The following is a 12,762-nucleotide window of genomic DNA, read 5'->3' as shown; positions in this document are numbered from 1 at the left end:
CCAGTTTTACCTTTTACGCTTCAACGAGCCATATTCCCCTTGCAGTGGGCTGTTTTACACGTGTCTAGGGCACAGAGGCCGTTCAACAGCTTTATTTTTCTACAAATTCTAATCTTCTTTCCTTTTTTTTTCTTTTTTAGTGCAGCAACCATTTAGCATTTTCGGAAAGTTAGTCATACAAAAGCTTTCACTCTTTGCGAGCTTGTTTGCAACTAGGCTTTAAATGTGGTTAAATTTTCCGCGCAGCTAACGTAATGACAAATTAGTTACCTTGCGATTAAAATTAATCCGTTGTAGCTCATATAGTTAGCTGTTTTTTCTTTGCACTGGTCAATGCAGGTGTAGTACGTAATTATACCGGAATAAATATTCCTGCTTAAATGTGTGTCTGCGCTTGTTTGTTCGATATATAATATTCGATTCGATATTTGATACTTACTATAGTATTCGGTTCGTATTAAAAAAAATTTTGTATTTGCTCATTTTTATAAAAAAATACGAAATTGAATACGATTTGCATCCGAAAGGGGTGACTGCCTGTTTCGTCTACGGAATGACACGCTCTTGCACCTCCCAGAGATGATTTCTGAAGTGAAGGCGCTAAAATGACGGTGGACAAAGAAGAAACACACACAGTGTGTGTGTGTTTCTTCTTTGTCCACCGTCATTTTAGCGCCTTCACTTCAGAAATCATGCTTAACCAACACGCCCAACTATCCATCCTAACGTCCCAGAGATGGCCTCAAGGTAATTGAAGCCAATCTTGAAAGCCATGCTTTACTCCACTGCAACCGCCGGAAGTGATTCCTTGACTTCATGGCCGCCATTTTTTGGACGCCACTGACGAAGGCAGTTGTTTGTTGGGATCGAACCCTCCTTTTCTTCGTACGCCTGGCCGAGTATAATTCCGACCAACTATGTAGTGCAAGCGCGCACGACCAGCATCGTTGCGCTGCCTAGCAATAATTGGTCGGTCGTTAAGTCGTGAGCGCACATAAAACAGAGCGTAGTTTTAGAAGTGACGCCCCCAACTCACCTTTGCGTACTAAAGTTTTTACAAGTTTTAGGCCTTTTGTGTTGCCTTTTGTGTGCTCTCATAGCATAGTTTCGTACACTTGTCTCTCCAAAGGTGCATTTACCTAATAAAAATGTATACATTCTCTCTCTCCTAACCTTGGGTCCCTTAATTCTAAAACTCCCTGCTTGCGAGTTTCATTTTTTTTTTGTTTACCCTATATCTAAACTGTATTACGTATTTCTCAAATCTAATTCTAACGCTCCTTAAAAGGATTTGCGAGACCCTAATCGAACTATTTTATACGCCTTTTGCATTCTTTTGTATGCCTGCCCGATAGCGTCCCCTAAATTGGGGTCCCATATTTCTCAAAACTTTATAACGTCGATTAGTAGGTATCTACAAAGTACACGTACGTTTAATAATGGAATGGAGCATAATTTGCAATCTATTCAACCTCTGATGTTCGCGCTGCACCTTTCTTAAGCAACGGGTATGTTCCACCGGATGCTCCGCCCCACATAGCATGCAAATACGATCGACCAAATAGTGCCATAGAGCGCACCTCTGCACTACGTAATACAACAAGACAACAAACCATATAATTGTAAATATAGTTACTACACTAGTCAGTATCTCTAAAGCGCGTACGCCTCTTAAAGGTCAACTGCAACAAAACTATTTTTGGCTAAATATGTTCTAAATGAGTACATACGACTGAAGCAATCTTGGAAAAAACGCAGGGTTGATAAGTGCATCGTTTTCTTAGCATTCTTTAACCAGCATCTCACCAGACGATGCGTGCACCTGGTGGTTGTCGTTATAACTCAAGTCCCAGTACGTCACCTCTGGGATTTTTCAGCACGCCGTGGGCGCCGCCTTATCTCAGAGGTCGTGCCGAGGCGGCAACGTTGCGAGCAGGTGCGCGTTCTAGGTCATGCGTCACTTCCGGTGAGCAGTAATGGCGGCATATTTTTTTTTAGTTTCGGTATCCCCCACCAAAAAAAAAAAAAGACCTGCAAACTTTTCTTGAAATTCCACTTTTTCTGAAATTCTGCTCCTACTTCATGGGGTACATATGAATAGAGGCGTGTATACGTTTACATTATCTTCAGCTAGGCTTTTTACGTGGTCCGAAATATCGTTGCAGTTGGCATTAATTGCGCATGGTTTTAAACGGCTATATTTATTTTCCTCAATTATGTTTGGGCTACCCCATTCTTGGGCTACTGGGTATATGCCACTGTGACACAAACGCTTAAATGTTTTTACACACTTGTCGTACCACTATGTGCGTACACCTGTCGTCGCCATTATTCCTTCGGACGGCATCGTACATCGCCTTCGTCCTCATGACATCGCTGCGTAGACGTCTGACCCTGTGCATGAGTCCGCCTGATTTGATGCTTGCATCTCGGCACAGCCTCTGAGCGATGTTGTACGCAAACATAAATATTGCATGAGGTTAAAGTTCACCTTCGAAGTGGATAAGCATAAACATTGCATGAAATTACACGTTCCATAGGTTGACAGTAAAGAAATTTAGTTGTACAGCGTATAGATAACCGTTTCGCGAAAGTTTCAGGAAAGCGTCGCTTCACACACGCGTGTTCGAGCTCCATATTGTCACGTGGTATAGCGACGGTTGAGCACGCAGTAACAAAACTGAATCGCGAAAGTAGCTTTATTGGGCTAACCTGTACCCAGAAAAACAGGCTGCCTCTCAAAGCGCAACAAAGTGGCGAACACAGTCGGCGGTAGTAGAAAATCTGATCGACGAGGCAAGCGCGTCGGCTTTTATACATGAGTCATCGAAGATTCCAGAATAATCGCTGGTGCCCGCGTGTCTTCCAGAAATTTCTACACAACTCTCACCGCGCATACAAAAGATTACACAAGGTTCAGTGACAACAGACAGCGGATAGAACCGTCGACAACATTCGAGAAACTTCTGATACAGGCGCGCCCTGAGCTGAGCGACATTTCTTTGACGGTGAAAAGGGGTAACCGGTGAAAGGTAAACAAGTACACGTGTCAACGTTTTTTCCTACGAGTCTTCACATCTTTCAAGACATCGGACAACGTGATTAGCTATAAAAGAATAAAAGAAAAGAAACGCATTTGCAGATTTGCCAAATGCCTTTTCATGAACGCCTGGATACCTCCTGACTGGAAACTCGCAAAAATAATCCACTTGCTTAAAGAGCAAGGAGCGGGAATGAACATGGATAATATAAGGCCAATCGCACTAACTTCGAAAGTTATAAAATTAATAGGATATTGCACATTCGTATCATGAAATTGTGAAATAATGGCAAATTATTAATCCCATGTCAGATAGGATTTAGACCTGGGTCGATTTAGGACGCTTGCTCGACAAAGGCGGCAGTATGCAGCTCTAGTGACCGTTGAATTTATCTAAAGCATACGACAGCGTAGAACATGTCATACTCCTTAGCGCTTTAAATAGCATGAGTTTTCCTCGGTATATTATAAAGTGGATACATAAGTCTTAAAGGATAAAAAAATTTATTGTTCCCAACGTGGCTATAGCATTCCTTGCGTCTGCGAGTGATATTCACTCATTACAAAGAACACTGCAATCATACTTGGGAACGCTTGAAGCTTGGTTTGCAGATATTTGAATATCACTTAATGTCAACAAAGTTCATTGATTGTTTCCATTGGATGAAGCGGTTAATATCTCTCTCCAATACCGTCAGGAAACAATTACGCAAGTTTATTTTATCAAATATCTAGGTGTAATATACGAAGCAAACCTGGGCTGGCAAAATCGCATTGATCATGTTAAACCAGGGCAACGCGCGCTGTTGGCATGCAAAGCAGGCTTGGCCATGATAAGTAGACTTGGCCGACATCGCGCTGGGCTACGCAGGGATACTCTAATAATGATTTATCGCCTGTACGTTCGACCGATACTGGTATTTGGGTGCGTGCTACTCTCTTGTGGGCCAGCATACAAAATTAACCCCCTGGTTCTTCTAGAGCGGGAGGCTCTCCGGAATTGTCTTGGTTTGCCAAAATTTTGTATACATATATAGCTAACAGTGTTTTATATCAAGAAGCACGACTGTCTACTCTTCTCTGCCGATTCCGCATTCTAACAGTAAAGACGTATTTAACCATTTACGACTCTTCTTTGAGACGACCACAATTTGTATTTATTAGTGAAATGAGGGCAGTTTTCGATGAGCATTGATCCCGCTTGCGTGGACCTCAGGTTTTGTTTGTACAACCTGGGCTAGATCCACTGAACGTTAATGTACGCGAGATCATTTGTCCAGGCAAGCCCTTGCCTAAAATAAAAATAGAATTTGATAATACGTATTTCCATCAAATGCCAAACTCCTGCGCACTACATATTTAAATGCCGTGCTACAAGGTCATTTAACGCAATTAGGAATAGATCATGTGATCGCAACTGATGCGTCAGTGAGGCGAAAGCGGGTGTTGGTATTTTCTCCGAGTCAGTATTCTGGTCATATAAATTACACGCCTTCCAGATTTCCCACCCACATTTCTGGCTGAACTATCATTCGTTATCTTGGCCCTTCGAAAAATTCCTTCAAATTATTCATCAGCGGTTATAGTGACTGCTTCACTGTCAGTATGCACATCACTCACTTCATCTTCAGACACCTACTGTAGCCAATACATTTAAATCATTAATCCCCTCAAACTGAAGCCTGGTGCGGTTGCTATGGGTTCCAGGCCATCGTGGTACATTCTAAAATGAAATGGTAGACACGCTTGCGCGGATATCTCTTGATGTTGAGCGTTGTTGCAACATCAACATAGGTCCGTTATATGCATAACGGACCTATGTCCGTTATGCATATAACGGACATAGGTTGACAACAGATCACGAGCGATGGGATTGAGCCCACAATTTAATCATTTATCCTTTTCACGGGACAATAAATCGTGTCCCACACGTAAATTAGGAATCTCCATAACAAAATTACGATGCCGTATCCCACCATTAAATTTTTACCTATACAGGCCCGGTCTGGCACCCCGTCCCCTGTGTGTGCTATACTTGCCAGGAACCCGAAAACATTGATCACTTTCTAATAGCATGCCGTCGATTTATAAATCAGAGGAAGAAATTAGAATTTCCATTCCGAAAATTGGGTATTGCTCTCAAAACTACTCAAAATATCCTCTCCTTCGGGGCTTCTTCATTGAACTTTAGCCAGAGGAACATCTGCGTGGCCATTTGCGACTATCATTGTGACACAAGTAAGCTGCCATGTTGATTTTCGAAATCAATAATTGGATAGATGATTAAAACACTGATTGTGTATTCGGAATTATGCTAATACAAGCCAAAAAGTAACAAAATTTACTGTTCATATATAGTTACATTTTTATTTCTGTATCTGCCACATAAACATATTTCTTAACGTGAATGTTTAGGTCTTTCCCTCTCGCCTTCCCTTTAACCTCTAAATAAAAATATCGCTGATTGTGTATTCGAAATTATGATAATACAACCCAAGAAGCACAAAATTTGCTGTTTATATATAATTACCTTCATTTTTATTCCTGTATCTGCCACGTAAACCTATTTCTTAATTAACATGAATGTTTAGGTGCTTCTTTTTCCCTTTAACCTTCAACCGCCGGCTTCTTGGCCAATCGCCCGTAGTGGGTAAGCGCCATAAGTGAGGAGCAAGCAAACAAGCATGCCGATGCCCTCGTGCTCGCTAGCGTCAGCTCGTTTGAAAGCATTGCAATTGAGCGTTGTTGCAACAGCAACTCTGCCCTGTTAGCAAAGTAGCTGTGAAACAATTACTGATACTATATCGTGACCTAACTGTTCTTGCAGTACTGTTTACAAGCTGTTGGAGGAGCACTGGAAGTATCGACGCAGTATGCCTGATTAAGCGCATATATTGTCGAAATGTACTGTAATATGTCAACGTGACAGGAACAGTTTCAACATGAACAGCCTGCAGTGGTTCTCGCTTTTTGCTGCGCCGGCGCTGCAGCCGTGCCACAAGCTGATGTGCGCCACTAGAGAATTTCACTTTTTCTTTCACTTTTTCTTTTTCATGTTTTTCAAGCGACTCCACAGTGCACCCATGCTGTTCGGCGTGAAGATTGCTCGCTCCGTGTAAGCGTCGATTACATGTAGCTTAATCGATATTTATTCGTGGGGGAAAGGTTGGTTATGTCGACATTAAGAGAAAAGCTAGCGCAACCTGTCGGAGCAAAGCTGTTCAGCAAACTGTAGCATTGCTATAGCCGATACATATGTATAATTCAAGAAAAATTAAAGTGCGAAATGAACGGAGACATAAAGCACACACAAAAAAATACATGTATGGCGGTACACTTTAAAGAATAACTGAAAAAAATTCTCACCACAAATATTGTTTGGTATTCCAAATAAAAATATTTTTACGTTGAGAGACAGAGCTTTCCTTAACTGGGGCCGAATTCACAGAGCTTCTCGTTCGTATGCGTACTCTTCGTTATTGACTGTCCATCTTCGTTAAGTTTGCCCAGCCCCGGAATCGGCCGGAATTTTCCTACTAGCAATTCTAGCGTAAGTGTTTGTGAATACGGGCCCCGCTTCGTATGTGTAAGGTGTAAATACTGTCGTGTACAGCGTATACGTATACTGTGACTGAAATGGTCAAATTTTGTTCGTCTCTTAATTTGCTACCCTAAATAACACTTGCATGTATTTAGTATAGTAAATATGTCCTGTTCAGCAACACTGGAGACGAGTTGCAACAGATGATTGAGGGCCTTCACAGAGAGAGAGTAAAAACCCCCGTATTAAGAAATACATCTTTATTTGAAGCCCACGCGTGACTTGATTTAAATGACCGGTCCTGAACGCACCAAAGGAAACGCAATGAGCGTGTTGGGCGCATTCACACCAGGCGTTATTTATATCATGTCAAGCTTGAGCTTCAAATTAAGATGCATATCTCTGAATACGAGGGTAAGAGTGGGGTTGAGTATTAATATGCAAAAAAACAAATATAATCATGAATAGCCTGGCGAGGGAACAAGAGTTCAGGATCGCCAGTCAGCCTCTAGCATCTGTGAAGGAGTACGTTTACCTATGGCTCAATTACTCAGAGGGAACCCTGATCACGAGAAGAAAATTCACAGAATAAAAATTGGTTGGAGTGCATACGTACGGCAGACATTGTCAGCTCCTGACTGGAAGCTTAGCATTATCATTGAAAAGGAAGATGTACAATCAGTGCATTTTACCGGTGCTCGCATATGGGGCAGAAACTTGGAGACTGACAAAGAAGCTTGACAACAAGGACCGCGCAAAGCGCGATGGAACGAAGAATGTTAGGCATAACGTTATGAGACAGAAAGAGAGCGGTTTGGATCAGAGAGCAAACGGGTATAGCCGATATTATAATTGACATTAAGAGAGAAAAAAAAATGGAGCTGGGCTGGTCATGTAGTGTGCAGGTTAGATAACCGGTGGACCATTAAGGTTACAGAATCGGTGCCAAGAGAAGGGAAGCGCAGTCGAGGACGGCAGGAGACTAGGTGGGGCGATGAAATTAGAACATTCGCGGGTGCTAATTGTACTCGGTTGACGCAGGACAGGGGTAATTGGAGATCGCAGGGAGAGGCCTTCGTCCTGCAGTGGACATAAAATAGACTGATGATGATGATTATGGTGATGATGATGATCTGTCGTCACCATCCACGTAAGTGCAGGCGCGCAGATCTCATACGCTTGGCGCGATCAAATATCTGAATTTCCAAAATGAAACACACGCACGCACACGCGCGCACACGCACGCACACTTGTAACAGACAGTGCAAAATAAACATTCACATGGGAGGGTGCGAAGAACAAGCGCACACGCGCAATAGAGAGAGAGAGAGAGAGCTATTTATTGAAAAACAGTGGCAGCTTACATCCGCCTACGTACTACTCTGCAGGGAATGGGACGGAGGGGAAGAAAGGCCCTTAAAGAAGGTGGGCAGAATAGAAGAAAAGAAAGAAAATAAGAAGGGGGAGGGGGGAGTGCGTATGGCCACACCGCACTCTATACGCACATTCCTGGAGTTCAGCAAGTGCCACAAATCTTGCTGCCTTTTCAAGGTCGTCCTGATAAGTGGAGGGAAAACGGCGCTCCACAGAGCGCACTGCGTGGTTCCTTTCTCTCTCGTTTGCTTGCTTGCTTGTCACCAGCTTCCCCTCTGGAGTCTTCCCGTTTGCAGCGAAGACCGTAAAGGCGAAAGATAAAAGAGGGAGGGACCAGTAGAGAAGGATGGTGGCGAATAGGCATTGGCGACCGCAGCCACCGGCTGGGCTAACTTCGGCGCGGGCCCAGCTGCCGGCCAAAGCCGTCTCGGCTGCGGCCGCAGTCTGCACTGCGCGCTCCCTGCCCAAAGGAAAAAAGCGCCCGCGGTGGACCCGTCGCTTGTTTCCGGCCAGCTCGGTGAGTGTGCCCATGCGTTTCCTTTTGACGGACCGCCGCCGACGGCCGGCCTCGCTCCCGTGTCTTCAGCCGGCGCCTAAACCTGACGAAACGCAGCAGACATACGCAGGCAGATCAAGTGCCCACGAACGACGTTTTGTCCCACGTGCATCTTTCCTGCCGTATACCCACAGATGCAAGCTAAACACGAGAGGTCGGCTATAATCGGTCCTAATTCAATTCGGGGTTTTTATGCGCCAAAACTCCGCGATATCCTTATGTGACACGCCATAGTGGGGCACATCTGAGGTTCTTTTACATGCCTGTAAATCTAGTTACACAAGCGTTTTTTTTCGTTTTTTTTTCGTTTTTTTTTTTGCATTTCGTCCTCGGTGGTTCCAAATACATTCTTGGGTCTTACCATCTCCAGCAACTGGCGGGGCGCAGGAATTGCGTACACAAGGGCGAGCACGTGTGTATCTATCCTGTGCATATGCGTCTTTCCAATGCCATGCATTTAACCTGTTCTTTCTCGCCACTTGTAAGTGCTTAGTTCCGGGATGTCTGCTTGTCAAAAAATGATAAACGTTACCCACCAATTTCTATCTTTGAACTGCGGGCATATTGCAGAGTTCGGAGCACCTCTATTTTACAAATAAGTCGGAGACTATATATAGCACCAATCTCGACATCTGTGCCAAATACGCATGCTGATTACATTAGAGGTGCATATACCTTCTTCCCTCTCCCTAAAAATATATCCGTCATGCGCTGCGGGGCAATGCGTGCAACGCCAATGCGTGTCAGTGTATTAATGGTATATGTACTCTACAAACGGACACAGAAATTACAGTGCTGGTCTCTTATAAACTAAAGGCGTACGTGGCACCTTCTATGTATTAAACAACTGCGACATGTTACCGACTGGCGATATACTTGATAACTTTCGTGTTCATTTTACAAATTGGTCACAGTACACAATTTTGGCCACGGTAGCTTCGGTGACGCTTTAGGTGCAGTGTGCCATCGTAGAAAACATATTGTCAGGATTGGGGGCTCAATCCCGTCGCTCGTGATCCGTTGTCAAGATTGGAGTAGGGCATGAATTAGAAGGTAGCTGGCCCATGCCGTCGTCCAACTTATCCACGCTGAGGACGTTGATGAAGGGAAGGACTGCTTCTCATCGAGAACGAGGAATATGGGTTTATTTACAATATTTATATCAGTCTAACGTGACTGTTTGACAGAGAGTGTCAGTCCAACATGACTGCTCAAGAGAAGTGTGTCGAGCATCCGCACAACAGCAGTTTTTAAACGCTCGGTCCGCCGGCGATACAAGGCGGCGAATGTTCATTTCGTCATCGCAAAACTAGCCGCCTCCCGCAGGACGGCCTACGCACACAAAGGCACACACGTTCCTATGTCCGGAGCCGACGTCAGAGGGGCCCCGTAGAACTCGGAGCCGTTCCGGGTAGCGCGTTGGGGAGTTTGGGAACAATAGTTTGCCCGCCGAGCTCATTCCGTCACAAGGTCGATTTAGTCACGCTGTGGCTAGAAGTTGGCGGCGAAGCTCCCGGTATCTTGCCCTCATAGTCGTAAGCGGGCGGCAATCCGGCACTGCAGGTGGCCATTCTTAACAATATTGAGTGGTTCGGCCACTCTACGAACTAGCAAGGTCGCGGCAAAATAACGTATTTTCACGTAAATAAGGCGACCACAAATGTAACGGAAGGGGGACCTTCGGTCGCACCGAAAGCGAAAAAAAAATATTGCAATTACACATGACACGAACCAGAGTGTAATGCGAAGCGCGTCCTGAGGCAGGAAACGTCATGGAAAAAAAAAAACGCGTTAACTTCATGCAAGTACACTATATCGACTCGTGTTTGATTAGGCCACGTGATGGGCTAATCACCATCGATAATTTAATAAAATATTGTGCGTTACTCGGGTTAACATTCTTCAACCAACGTCCACGCGTACTTAGTATTGCAGGCGCGACGCTCAAATAAACGCTGCAGAGACATTTGCTGTGTTTATCTGCAGAAATAAGCACTGCATCCACACATCCATTTAGAGTGCTGATTCCGTGCGCTGCAATGCAAAGAAATTTATATGCAAGGTGTCCCAGCTACTTTAGCCAGATGTTACAAATATGCCGATGCACTCTAAGATGACGCGAACAAATGCACGTTGCTGATTATTATGTGGAGTAAGTCGCACTATATATTTTATTCTGCTTGATTGCATAATTAGTCAAGATTAATTAACCAACTTCTGAAGCAACGAATTTAGGCAAAAGATTCCCATTAGAAAATTGTTGAGTGGTTTGCAAAACGTCCGATTAAAAGAATTTCTAACTTTCTGTCTAGTAAATATTAGTTGTTTTCCGCCCATATACTGCAGATGCAGAAGCGGCAGCACAGCCGGCTGAATGCTATGGTCGTTTGTACGCGGAACGTTTGGGAGCACTGCAATAACGGCGCGCAGGCGGGCATGTCACGTGGTAGCGTGTGTGCGTGTGTGCGTGCGCGCGCGTGCCTGTGTGTGTGTGTGTGTGTGTGTGTGTGTGTGTGTGTGTGTGTGTGTGTGTGTGTGTGTGTGTGTGTGTGTGTGTGTGTGTGTGTGTGTGTGTGCGTGTGCGTGCGTGCGTGCGTGCGTGCGTGTTTCATGGGCACCTGCAGTAAGCAGAAAACAGCTAATACTTAATAAGTAAAAAGTCGGAAACTGTTTAATCGGACGTTTTGCAAACCGCTCTGCAACTTTCTAATTTGAATTTTTTTGCCTAACTTCGTTGCTTCACAAGTTTCTTGACTAATTATGCAATTCAGCAGAATACAAAAGATAGTGTGACTTGCTCCATACAATAGTCAGCAACATGCATTTGGTCCCGTTGTCTTAGAGTGCATCGGCATATCTTTAAATTCTGGCTAAAACTAATTGGGAAACCCTGTACGTGCGTTGGTGGCTAGTTTGAAAGACAATTAGTTGTGACCAACGGAAGCCACAAGAATGGCCGGGCTGATACAGTTACTCAGCCCGGTGTTAATACAATTTTTTTTTCTTTTCTCTGCAACGGAGCGCTCGAGTCCCACACTGTCTCCATCTGTGCCCGTACCATCGGTAAGAACTGTCTGGAGTACGCAACAGGGACAATGAATGAGCGCTTCAGCTGCACGTGAGCACCTAAACGCGCAATGTGGCATCTTTGTGTACTATAGTAACACGATCCAAAAGTTCGCGGAGGAAGCAGCCATAGGGTGTGCCAGCTAGCGTTAGGCTCTTCAGCAAAAAGAAACTTATAAAACACGCTGCAAGGTACAATATTAAGACCTATATATGGTGTTCGGTCGTCACATGTCTGAGAACCAAACACCGTAAATTTTATGATTGCATCTTGCACCATGTATTTGAAATTTTTTTCGTTGAACAGTTTGGCTAACGTAGGTAAGTCCACACCGTATAGGCATGCAGCTTTCTGCGTGCATGCCTGCTAAGCAGAGCGCCTTTAGGCTAAATACGCATGACTTAACCATGCACGGAGACGGCATGAGCTGTAGAACCCCCTCCGTCGTGGTGCAATGACGTCACGTGTAGAAAGGAAAGTTATAGCGTGGTTTTAACTTTGTCAGATGTTGTATAGGTTACAATTATAACCGGTCGGGCTAAAGATGTGCCCGAAAATGCGTGCGCGCATATTCCCGGATACGTCGTATTCTACGTTTATTTAGAATTGTTCGCTTTTTACTCATTCCGATGTTTCAACGTGAATAGTGCCGGGTTGAAGAGCGATTGATCGAACGGTAAAATTCAAGCACCAACCGCTAGCACAACATGGTCGCCATGCGGTGCAACTGGCTTAGCAATGTTTTACATCGTTACGTTTCGTTACGCATTGTGTGTGTGACGTTCCTCAACTATATATATATATATATATATATATATATATATATATATATATATATATATATATATATATATATATATATATATATATATATATATATATATATATATATATAGTATGACTCCTCTCAGCGTACACATTTTGGTTGAGATATTCTGGAATAAAATGATCATTCGCTGTCATAATCAGTTTTGCGATGGGCTGCGTAAGGTCTCAGCAGCACCGAACGCAACTGCGTGAAAACACACAAGCCACATGCGTCACACTTGCGCAGGTTGTTTATTAATTACTTCACAGCTGACGGAACGCCGATGGTACTCGTAGAACTGCGCACTTCTAAACCTTCGAGCGAGCGTACGTAACGGAAGTCCAGCAGCCGCATCAACACGCGCGCGTCGCTCAGC

The 12,762-nt window shown here is 44.1% G+C and overlaps 1 protein-coding gene across 3 annotated transcripts in view; it reads left to right on the top strand.

Moving 5' to 3' along the window:
- The window catches only part of LOC135902172 (membrane metallo-endopeptidase-like 1), a 39,976-nt gene that overhangs the window by 17,486 nt on the left and 9,728 nt on the right, over positions 1 to 12,762 (top strand). The gene's annotated exons all lie outside the window — the stretch shown is intronic.

This window comes from Dermacentor albipictus, chromosome 4 (genome assembly GCF_038994185.2).
Source record: "Dermacentor albipictus isolate Rhodes 1998 colony chromosome 4, USDA_Dalb.pri_finalv2, whole genome shotgun sequence".
NCBI lineage: Eukaryota > Metazoa > Arthropoda > Arachnida > Ixodida > Ixodidae > Dermacentor > Dermacentor albipictus.
Note: the sequence above shows the minus strand (reverse complement) of the source record. Positions and strands in the feature narration are given on the sequence as shown.